Source organism: Onychostruthus taczanowskii, unplaced genomic scaffold, assembly GCF_017590055.1.
Source record: "Onychostruthus taczanowskii isolate IOZ18803 unplaced genomic scaffold, ASM1759005v1 scaffold58, whole genome shotgun sequence".
NCBI classification, from domain to species: domain Eukaryota; kingdom Metazoa; phylum Chordata; class Aves; order Passeriformes; family Passeridae; genus Onychostruthus; species Onychostruthus taczanowskii.
In genome coordinates, this window is record NW_024503457.1 from 1600868 (window position 1) to 1611620 (window position 10753).

The following is a 10753-nucleotide window of genomic DNA, read 5'->3' on the forward strand; positions in this document are numbered from 1 at the left end:
CTATTTGTAAGGTGAGCTTGTGTATCTCCAGATGACACTGTTGTCATTGCTGCACTTGGAATGCGGGAGTACCCAGAGGGGAGAAAAGGCATTTGTCAAATGGAGTTTAAAACGGGAAACAGTATAAATATACATTATCCTACTTGCAGTCCTTGCTAAAAGTTGTGTTAGAACTGTGAGCAGCCTCAGGAACTCAACTGCAGGAGTTCAAATGAGGTCTTAAGAAATTTTTTTGCTACTTGTTCAAAGTCCACATTGTGCCCTGTTACAGCAGTATGGACAAGCATGGAAAAAAAGGTGTAGATTTTCTAGCAGTTTCAGCAACGCATTTACATGGGAGAAGCCGTAAATCCCTGATTCTGGCAGTCTGATTCTACAGACAATAAGCAAAGCAGATTATGATCCCCTGTGCAGAAGGCCTTCATGCTGTTTTTTGCAAACTTGGGTAAGACGTACATTTTCTGGGGCTGTTCTTTAAAGCATGTCACCACAGTGTAATATGACAAACCTAGATTTTTTTTTTATTTGTTTCAATTTTATTTTTTTTTTTAATTCCAGATTACATAATGGCTAACTTTTTATTTGAAACAATTTTTCATGATATTCCATTAAAGTACAGTATTATAGGAATAAAGTACTTGATCTAAAACATGTTTTAAATATTTCTCTAATGGCAGTAAGACACTCTAGAGTGTGACTTATGAAGTCATAATTCACACCTAGTGTGTTCATTGGTCTCTTGGCCTTTGGCCTTGAGCCTAACAATGCAGTTGGTAGGGAATTATTATACCATAATTCACACCCCACTGTGTCTTATTGCTTAAATAACCATACCCCCAGAGGTGTCTTAAAACTACCATTAAAGTTTATATTGTGTATCAAAATCTGTTTACAGGGCTGGGAAAATATACTATTGACATTTTGAAAGGTTGAAAAGTAGTTTTAGCAGAACTGTACAGTGCTTGTAAATTAATCTCCCCAGTGGAGTATGCACCAGCCAATTGCAGTATTTCTTGATTATATGAAGTCCTGTCTTGCGCATTAAAAAACAGCTTAGAAATAAAAAAAGCCTTATGAATTTAATATTCTGAAGGGTAAGATTAAACTCTATGGGCATGCTAATGCCCTTAATATCCAGTGAAAAATCTAAAATATATTTATATTTGCAATAAAGCAATTTCAGGATGCTGGGATTATCATCAGATAATCACTCCTCCACATTGTGCCTTATTGCTTAATTTTTAATATGTGAAAAAACCGAAATGCCTAACAAATCAATCTGTCCTTCAGCATAAGGTAAGAGGAATCAGATACATTTTACACTTTAAAAAGTCATTGGTCTTAAAGCCAAGGAAATTATGAAACCATATTAAGCCACAATAAAGAAAAACATCTATCAGCAGGAGAAATTTTTAAAGCCTGTATACCTTACTTGTTACTCCTGAAATAGCACTTGGTGTTTTTTAGTTGCTGTAGTTACATTCCTGTTGAAGTTTTTAAGCAAAACTTTGTTTTTAAAGACTGATTTAGATGTTCAAAGAAATACATGCACCAATATTTTTCAAAAGATCTGTGTACAGCATGAAGTGATAAGCCTTTTAAAAATTTGTATTGTTTACAAAACAATAGTATGATTGTTGAATAAGTGAATTGCATTTACCTTTTTTTTTTTTTTTTTTTTTTTTTTGCCAGTGATCCTTTTTTATTCTAACAGGTTTAATTACTTTCATTAATAACTTTATTATACTGCAGATCCTTTGTGTGTGGGACAAAGAATTTCATTAACTTGCTAAGAAAGCATAATAGATTGTAGCATAGTTCTAAAGTGATAGTAATAGCCATATTAGTTGTAGCTTTTAATTCTGCTGTATAGTATTAACACCCTTAGTAATCCTGTTATTCTTATCTCTATAAAGCCTGCTAATATCTGAAATGCTTGGAGGAACTTTAAGTAAGTTTTGCCATTCGTTTGTTAAATAATAAATGTAACTAAACTCTGTACAAATCAATTTTCCAGAATGGTGTTAAACATTTCATGGCTTTGTGTTTTAAATATATAATTTTTAAAAAGAAAACACCACCTGAGCATAACTATTTGACAATAGCTGAACAAAATAGAAGAAAATGTTTTTCTTCCAGTTCTGCTGTTCTCTGTATACTCAGGACTTTCCTTTTGAGAAGAAATAAATAAATCCCAGTGTTGGCTTATGCTGTGGCTGTGAGATTTAGATCATTAGCAAAGACTGTGTGTTCTCCTCACTGTGGTTTGGCCTTGTCACCAACCCATGAATGTATGCTGGATCTGGTCAAATCATGCATATTGCTGTGAAGTGTCACAGGCAAAAGTTCTATCAAGACATGATTTGACTTTTTGAGGACTTTTGATTTATTACACTAAACAAAACAACCTCCTCTTAAATTAGTTAGACATATTTATTTCAACCTTAATTAGCTTGGTTTGGTTCTCATCTGTGTGAAAATTAAGTCCCCTCTTAGTACTTTCCTATTTCCTTTCTTGTCAACTTAGCCTAATTTTTAATCAGACTTTTATGATAACAAACAAAATGTTAAATTAAATTACAGCATAACCTTTATGATTCTGTTTTGAAAAAAAATCCTTTAAAATACTGAAATAGAATATTTCAGTGTTTCAACATGTTTTTCACCTTTTCTAGCCGAAATTATGTATTGGATACAGTCTGAATTTACACATAATTTCAACTCTTCACAAACATACATTTTCGTAAATACGCTCTTCTCTGAAAAAAACACACTAATGGATATTTGTTGTGAAATGCAGGAGAATTGCTGATGTCTTTTGAAGAATCAACAGGGAAAATTTGAGAAGCACGGGTGTATTGCTGTCATAGCAATGTTCATGTGATAGTTATTAGCTAATGCTTGTGCCCTCACTGTGTTTTATTTGGGCTCTAGCCCCTTCTCAGTCTACCTGGATATGTAGTCACCTGTCTCCTGATACACATTAGAGAACAGAAAGTGCTGAATCTGTCATATACCCTCAGAGAAAGGGAAGAAATGTGTTGCACACTTTCTAAGTAAAGCTTAATATAAATTACTTACATGTTTCCAAAAATGAGTATTGGAATGCAACTTTCTCACTGTCCAAGTGTTACCAAACCACTAGGCTAAAAATGAAATTGCCAGAGCTATTAAATTAATTTTTATGCAGCTATAGCTCCTCTGTCTCACGACATAGTACAGTTTGGTGGCCAGAAAACTAGGGGACTATGTATCCTTTTGGGAAGGCAATTCCATGTGGTTTGTTTGAATTAAAACCATCTCTAGCTGATTTTAGTGCAGACCCTCTCTAAAAGAGTGGTCAGAGCCTTACAAATCAGATAGTCAGGCAAGAAGCTTCCTAATTTGACAGGACTAAGATAGGAAAACATTCTTTGGTGGATGGGTAAGTTTGGGTAAATTCTTTAGAATTTTCCAGGTATCATGACCTTTCTCATGGTTCTGGCCAGTAGCCTGAATATAGATTTGGTCTCAATTCTTGCCTAATGAATCTAGTTGCAATCAGTCAATGCAGTTAAAAATATCTTGAATAGAAATTACTTCTCTAGTCATCTAAATTTTTACTTTGGTAACATGATTACTGAAAGTATTTGTTCACGTCTAGCTTTTACTAACATAGCTGCCATGTCTGTAATATGAATTTAGCAGTTAGAAGAGGGGAAAAATTAAAACAAAGACAATGTGGAAATTAGTGCATTTGAAACATATCTTCTATGTTCATGCTGACACTGGGGCTCCTTGAGCTTTAGCATTATCATAAGTAACATGGTAGATGCTATGTCATCTAAGATCAAGAAAATGTCCCAAAAGTAGCTCTCAAAGTTTAAAGACTTCTTTCTGCCTTAAGCTTCTGTCCTAGGTAATCCCTGAGTTCTCACCAGGCATGAGTAGTTACCAAAGTCAAACATCATGCAGCCTGGAAAGAGTGCATCTTTTGTCTCCTGGGGGAGACAATCACCCAGACCTCAGCTTCTCTGAGGTATGAAAGACATTTTATTTAGTTGATCAGAGGCACGATGATGGATGATTCCTATCAAATATCTTGTGTAAGTGTGGTTGATTTTCTGGACAAGATATAACATTCTGTAGCAGACTTACTTGTTCAACAGAGAGGTTGACTTGTAGCTGGGGAATGTGGGTCTGGTTTAAGTCCATGATTTTACAAAGATCTTCACTTAAGTTCAGGATTTGATCCCAGCTGATTTTTGTGGCCCATAGATGATTTACTTATTTCTGTGTCTGTACAAGAGTCCTGCCAAATATTCAAATAAGATCTTCTAATTGGGGGGGAAAAAAAAAAAATATATATATATATATATATATATATATAAATTGTCTAGTATTTTATATAACCCCTATATAGGAATAAAAAGCCAGATCCTAGTGAGGATTCAGTTCCTATATTACACAAGACCTGCCTTTTAGGTGCCTCGTTTCTGGAGAGGTAGGCAGGACTAAACTGGGTTTCCATATTGGTTGTTCTAGGCTTCCAATTCCTGCCTCCATCTGACTCCAAATTTCCTATCATGAAGGAGGCACTGTACTCAGGAGAGAAAAGGAGAATCATATATTTGTTTACGTTGCAAAAGACCTCTGACATCGAGCCTGACAGTAAACCAAACACTGCCAAATCCATCACTAAACCATGTCCCTAGATGTCACATCTACAAGTCTTTTAAATACCTCCAGTCTAAACCTCCATGGCACATCTTGAGGCCATTTCCTGTCATCCTAACACAACTTGTTAATTGTGAGAAGAGACCAGCCCACACCTCTCTACAACTTTTTTCTTGGATTCCTTTACTGCCAAGGCAGGCTATTGAAACTTCTTGCCCCCATGGGTAAAGCTGCTTCCTGTCCAGTCAGCCCCAGTCATACATAGGGGTTTTCCACTGGGGATCCAAATTTTAATTTGTTTTTGAACAATGTTAATGTTCTGCCAGCTCATTCCTTCAGGCTGCCAGCATCCACTGACACATCAGCCCTGTCCTCCAGAGACTAACTGAAGCATTGACTCCTCTTCATCTTGCTGCATACACAGAATTTGCTGTGTGTTATGCACAAATGTATTGATTGTACAGCTCATTAATAAACATTACAGTGTTAATCCTGAAGTAAAGCTACTATGTGGCTGACAGCTGGGCTTTATGCTGTTGTAATACGTTTTGAACCTGGTAGTCCAGCTAATTTGTGACCAAACAGTAAGTCCACCTACCTGAATCATATCTCATTAGTTAGTGTAGGCTGGTCTCCTAGACAGCAACCTTGCTTCACAATAAAGTAAATAAAGAGATGGCTGAAAATAAGTTTCAAGAAAATAATCATTGGCAAACTGGCAGGAAGCAGAGATTCCACATTAGATCTCTTAAGAGTCATCTGAGACCCCAAATATTTATTATTTGAATAGAAGAAGAACTTGTATAAAACTAGGGATGGCACCAAACTCAAATAAGCTTATAAAAATGCTGGGCCAGAATTCAAAATTATAATGAAAAATTGCCAAACGTTCTCCCACAGTGTGGGAATGTAAGAGATGCTCATTTAGCCCTCAGTGGAAGAAAAGCATGCCCACAGTCTGAGGCATGACAGGGCTTCAAGGCTCCAAGCTCTCTAGAGAGAGAAAAATCAGTTTTGGAAGACCAAACTGTCTAGGAACTGAGTATAGTCTGGTGGAGTTTGTGAGTACTGTGTTGAGACAACTATCTATGGCACACAGCACTTGGCATTAAACAAATTGTATTGTCATAGGTGTGGTATTGCATGGAGATACACTTAGTGGATGTGTGTGCACCTGTGTCTTATGCTGTCTGTAAACTTAACATGTTCTCCTTAGCTGTTGCTACAAATAAAGCCCTTATAGGAACACTGGGATTCACAACTCAGACTTCACAAAAGCTCTGCAAATTCTATTCTTGCATATGTCTTCACATGTTAGAAATGTTATCCTTTCCCTGTACAGTCCATGATAGCTCCAAATCTTTTTATTTGGACAAATACTTCCTATGTCTCCCTCTGCTTTTCATACATGGAAATAATTGGTGGGTGTGAGTTTGTAAGATAAAGCAAGATTTAGCTCTCTTTGGGTGCAATCAGAGAACATATCAAAGGTACCACTAGACAGGAAAGTAGTTTCACAAGCTTATGACAGTTGAGAATTATGAAGCAAGTGATTTTATTTCTCTTCTTCTTGCTCGATTTTTTCATACATTTTTTCAAACATTTAACTTAAAAACAATGACTTAAAATATGACAAAGAATCTTAGAATCATAGAATTCTTTAGGCTGGAAAATACCTAAGAAAAAAGATCTTGAAACTGCCAAGAGCCAGGAGTCATCTTTTTATCCAGATACTGCTATTACAAGATCCATTTTGCTTTGTTGCAGCCTTGACATGAAAGCGCATGAAGATAAGACTGAGAGCAGCACTGAGGAGAAGGACTTGGGGATGTCGGTTGACAAGAAACTCAATATGACCCTGCAATGTGCACTCAAAACCCGGAAAGCCAACCCTGTTCTGGGCTGCATCCAGAGCAGTGTGGGCAGCAGATTGATGGAAGTGTTCCTCCCCCTCTGCTCTGCTCTTGTGTCTCCACCTGCAGTGCTGCATCCAGCTCCGGGGTCCCCAGCACAGGAAGGATGTGGACCTGCTGCAGTGAGTCCAGAGAAGATGGTCAGATGGCTGGAGCTCCTCTCTTGTGTGAACAGGCTGACAGTTAGGGTTGTTCAGCCAGAGAAGGGTGACCTTATAGCACCTTACGATACCTAAAGGGGGCTACGAGAGAGCTGAAGGACTTTTATAAAGGCTGTAGTGACAGGACAAGGGCTAATGGCTTTAAACTGATAGAGGGTAGGTTTAAATTAGATATTAGGAAAATGTCTACTGTGAGGACTGTTGAGATACTGGAACAGTTTTCCCAGAGCTGTTGTGGAAGTATTCAAGGCCAGGTTGGACAGAGTATTTGTGCTCCCTTGTCTAGAGGAAGGTGTCCCTGCCTGTGACAGGGGGGTTGGAATTAGATGATCTTCCACACCAAACCATTGTATGATTCTAAGAAACCACCTTTCCAATATGATAAGGAAAATCTCTATAATCATTCACCATTCAAGGTTAATGAGACTGCTAGCTATGGGTGAGCTGTGATAGCTCTCTAGCAGGTGATGAAGCCATGAACTCATTTCCCCATAGGATTTCAAACTGCCAACAAGTTGCTGCAAAAGTGCTCACTTAGTTTAAACATTGAATGTTTTCCTATATATAGAAGACAAAAGATATGCTGCTGCTTTCATAAATGTTCTTCTGAATTATAAATCATTACTTAATAGATATGAGAATGTCTCTCACCTTTACTGAGATTAGTTGGTTTTGGAGAGGCTACTTCACTATCAGAAACAAGTGAGAACCACCATAGAAAATCTTTCCCACACCTTGTCGGGGTCAAGTGGCTTGCTCTGAGAACTCATTATGGCTTCTAATAAAAGCACAGCTCCTTGTTTCTAATTGCAGAACCTAGTTCAGACAATTCCTAATTTAAACACATGTAAACACATAGACGGATATAAAACCCATGGGTTATGACCCAAGAGCACTTGCCCTTGGAAGGGGACATTTAGACACATAGAAGTTTCTGATTTCAATCTGATCATTGACATCCACAGTAGTGAACTTTATGCAAAGTGTGCCCTGAAAACTTTTGTAAGCAAGGTGCTTGTGGTTTTGGAAGTTTTACTTTTTCCCGTGATTACAAAGTAAGAGTCAGTAAAATAATCCAGTTTAAAACCTCAAACATGTAGTCAAGTGCAAATGTGAAGAGGTGAGCAATCAGGTCCCGCACAGATAAAGATTTGGAAGTCATGAGTGTTTTTGCTGTAGATTGTACAAGTTGTGGCTGAAAATTACTGCTGAAGGATAGCTTGGTTCTGAGAGCTGACAGGAATCCTTCTTGCTTCACAGATATGTTCATTCCATATATTTAGCTTTACCTGCTCTTTTGAAGACAAAAAAAAACAGTTTAGCAACTTTTAGAACTCCTGAACAGGTAACAGGTAAACAAATAACTGTGCAATATTTTTTTTTAGTTTTGCTTCATCATTCTACTTCAGCTCGGTTGGATCATTGAGACTTTTTGCAGTGCAAATCAGGATAACTACTGATCATCAATTTATTCTCAAAAATTGAAGTCTGCATTGTTCAGTAAGTCAGTTTTAGTGCTTGTGAAAAATACTCCTTTTGTTCATCAACAATCAGATGCAAGACAACTTTTGCCCTCATTTGACTTTCACCTCCTACCCAGTCAGAAATAGTCATACTTCTACTGTGCTGCTTCTAGTGTACCATAAGACATGTAGTAATATGTTTGAGGTACATATTGAACACACTTGATGCTTCAGATTCTTTTACAGTATAAGAGTCATAGCTTCTGTAACACCATTAGTAACGGTAGTAAATTCACAGCTCTGCGATTGACATAAACTGTTAGTACACATTATGTTCTGAAGCACTGTGATTAGAATGAAACCTCTTTCCCAGCCATACAGAGTACTGTGCACTCATGCTCATCATGTTGAGAGGAATAAGTCTCAAACCCATCATCTTGCAAATATGAAACAATATCTTCACTTTGAGCTTGTTCGTGGTTTTTTTTAATAAGAAGCTTCACTGGCACCTGAAGGGAAATGTATACAATGAAATAAGGATTAAATAACATTAACCAAAACGTTTATGAGATGCAAAGAAATGGGTAAGCAAACAAATAAAAAAAAACTTGAAACATTTCTGCTTTCAAATTCTTATCACTTTTCATTCAAATTGAAGTTTTTGACTTTCAGTATCAAAATAAAATAGAATTGAAGAAACATTTCTGCTTCATTATGTGCAGCAAAAAACGATTGAAAATAGAGAACTATTCTCCACCTCTCATGTGGATATGATCATTATTTATTGGAGGCTGTTTTGTAACACAATGACCATCTGTCAGTAAGCACTGAAAACACTCCATCATGCTGGCTGTTACTGTTAAAATGCCACAATCACTGACTGCTCTCAGGGATTAATAGATTTTTTTTTTTTTGGCTAAGAACAATTGCATATTTAGAAGGCCAAATTAGCTCACATTGAAGTTGGTATAAATCCTGAGCTGCTCCGCTGGAATCTAGGTATCACCTCCAGATTTCTAGAAAGGTAGCAGATGTCAGTCATTGACCCCGACTTTTAATGGAAGGATATCAGGGAAGGAACTCCTTTTCAATTTTTTATTTTTTAAATACCTGTGACAAAAAAGAAAATGCGTAATTAATTTGCATAATGAAAATAACTGACACCATGTTTTTTTCCCACATTGAAGGGATAGCTCAGAATTCTGCTATTCTGCAGAAAGTTACATATAGCTGTTGTTTGACAGGTTCAGCTTACGGTTGTTCATTAAGCTGTTCATTTGATTGTTGCATCACGCTTCTTTGTGCACTTGGTTTGGAAAATGGATGCTCAAATGAACAAGCAGCTGCAGTCAGAAACACAGAATTAAAACTGGGTGTAATTCTGCACAAACCAGAATAATTAAACCCTCCAGGGAAAGTCTGGAATGAGATTAGTTCAAATGCAGCCATGTGATTACGAGTGCACCATTAACAATTTTTTAAATATATATAAAGGGAAGCAGTTCCCTCAGGGTGGCAGAATGAGTGAGAAATATGGCCTGTACATTGAAGGTCACATGCAACACAGAGGTGGGGAAATATATCTTAATTGAAACTCCCCCTCTCCATATCATTTATTATGACCATGGGCTATAATTACTCAGCCTATTAAAATGCTTGATTCAGTTAATGATTTAGTTAGTAAGTATCAGACATTTCAACTGAAGGAGGAACAAGAAAGCAAAAAGAGGGAGTGATGGGGGAACTGTAGTCTTGAAAGAAATTTAGTATCTCAAATAAATCTTTGGAAACTGACAATACATTTGTTTCTTGGGTTACTGAGGAGCCTACAGATGCTCAGCATTTCCCATAGAAGGATCTGATATGTAAGGGAGCTGGTTGGTTTTAAGGTTGCTACCTCATAAATCCTCATTCCCTTGTTGAATCCTATCTCTCATTTCATGTTTCCAAAGCCCCTGTTACCCCACCACAAGGTGGTCAACCCTAGCAACAGGCTGCCCAGGGAGGTGGTAGAGCCACTGTCCCTGGGAGTGTGCAAGAAACATCAGCACAAGGCACTTAGTTGGCAAGGCTGTGTTTGGTCAAAGGCTGGACTCAATGGTCTTGGAGGTCTTTCCCAGCCTTGATGAGTCTGATTCTCTGTGTGAGACAGTTGGCAAGGCAAGAGCATAGGAAAAACAAGTAAAGGGAATATCCTAGCACGCAGCCTGGCAGGAGGAGCACAATCCTGCGTGCTCCTTCCCTCCTTCCTTACATGCCCAGCTTGGAGTGGGAGGAGAAGGAGAGAAAGAAATGAAGCTGTGTCATACAGCCTGACAAAATCATGGTTATTATAATGGCATTTGCCTGTACCCACAGGTAGCTAGGTGTGAGTAGTTAGATGAGCAGTCACGACCATTTACTTTGAAACTTGCTACGTCCAGATCTTCACAACTTATCAGCCCCCAGAAGCAAAGGTCTTCTGAAAGCAACTGCACCTGCCCAGCCCTGTGCCCTTGTCTTAAGAAAGCAAGACAATCACTCTCCCAAAAGGCCACCAGGTGTCATTTTGCAGCTGCAT